Source organism: Cynara cardunculus, assembly GCF_001531365.2.
Source record: "Cynara cardunculus var. scolymus isolate 2C chromosome LG 4, CcrdV1, whole genome shotgun sequence".
NCBI lineage: Eukaryota > Viridiplantae > Streptophyta > Magnoliopsida > Asterales > Asteraceae > Cynara > Cynara cardunculus.
The window spans coordinates 8,111,215-8,112,702 of record NC_037531.1 but is presented as its reverse complement, the minus strand read 5'-3'; positions in this window follow the sequence as shown (position 1 = coordinate 8,112,702).

Here is a 1,488-nt window from a genome sequence, read left to right as displayed (position 1 = left end):
TAGCATTAGATAGTTATCTTCTTAATAGCCGATTAGTATAAATAGGTGATCATATCTATTGTAAAAATAAGACTTTTACGAGTTGTTTTACATTCCTAGATTTATAAAGAAAAACCTTTGAAGCTCAAGACTGTTCATAAAATATTCTTATTTTTATTCTCGAGTCTTCATAACTTTCTTCATAAAATCACTATAATTTGGTTATTCATAACTAGATTATTAGTGTTATTGAGAGATCTGGGATCAACATTTGGTATCCTTCGTAATCTCCATCAATAACCTGCCTCCATCATCTCCCAAATTCCTCAACCCCAACCTCCATCCACTTCATCAGTCGATGAAACCCTCGCAACCCTCACCACCCAAATGGCCACCATACAAACCACCCTCAATCAACTACCCGCCACCATACTTGCCCAAATCCCACAACAAAAATCAACCCCCACCTCCCTCTGCAGCCATCCTTTGATGAAGCCTTCTCCTTATTCACTGCAGAGGTGAGAAACCTTATCACTAACCTTCCCATCCCTCCATATACATCCACCACCTCCTCCATGCCACCACAAGCCTCCTCCTCCTCCTCCTCCTCCTCCTCCTCCACCGAGTTCTCAACCAGAGCTGACCTGAGGGCTCTGTCCAAAGCGCTACTCTCATCTTTCAATGAGATTAGTGCCAAATTCGTTCATCGGGACATCCGACCAACGAGGGTTCTCTCCCAGAACTTGGCCGATGAACAACGACGTACCACCTCTCTCCTCCAATCAATGGAGGTGAGTCGAAGACAAGCCTCCCTCAAGGCGTATCTTACGTCCTTTAGGAAGGGCAAGAAGAAGAGGACCGGAGCCTCCTCCTCGACAAGCCGCCCCCTAAAACGCAGACGACATGATGATCCAGACCTCGATGATCAAGGTCTTGGACCTCATGAGGGGGAGAAAAAGGCGGCGGCTACACAACCAACAGAATCCGCTGCACCACAGCAACCATCACCACAACAACAACCACCTCCAACCGAACAAAGCCAAGCAAGGGAACCAGAGGCCTTGCCCTCTGATGATGAAAAAAATATACAAGTTCCCTTAGCTACAATACTAGACCCCATCGTGTTGAGTTCATCAACCGATGAAGAGCCAACCACACCACCAACAGAAACAAACCAAACCTTCACTCCCTCACCCACAATAAACTTACCCTTAACCCCTTCTCCAACACCTCGACTATTTACCCTTTCCACACAGCCAGAACCCACAACAAACCAACCATCACCTCAACGATCACAAACACCTATAGAAACCCATGCACCAGAAACCTCTCAACCACATGAAACTGAACCATCCAAAGAAAACTCACCCTCTACCCATACACAACCCCAAGCCGAGACACAACCCTTAACCCATTGATGGGCCGTGAAACACCACAGACACAAACAACAATTAGGACCAAAAGCAAGTATACAAATAGTCCCAATATCGTCTTTCAAGTAATAAAAGT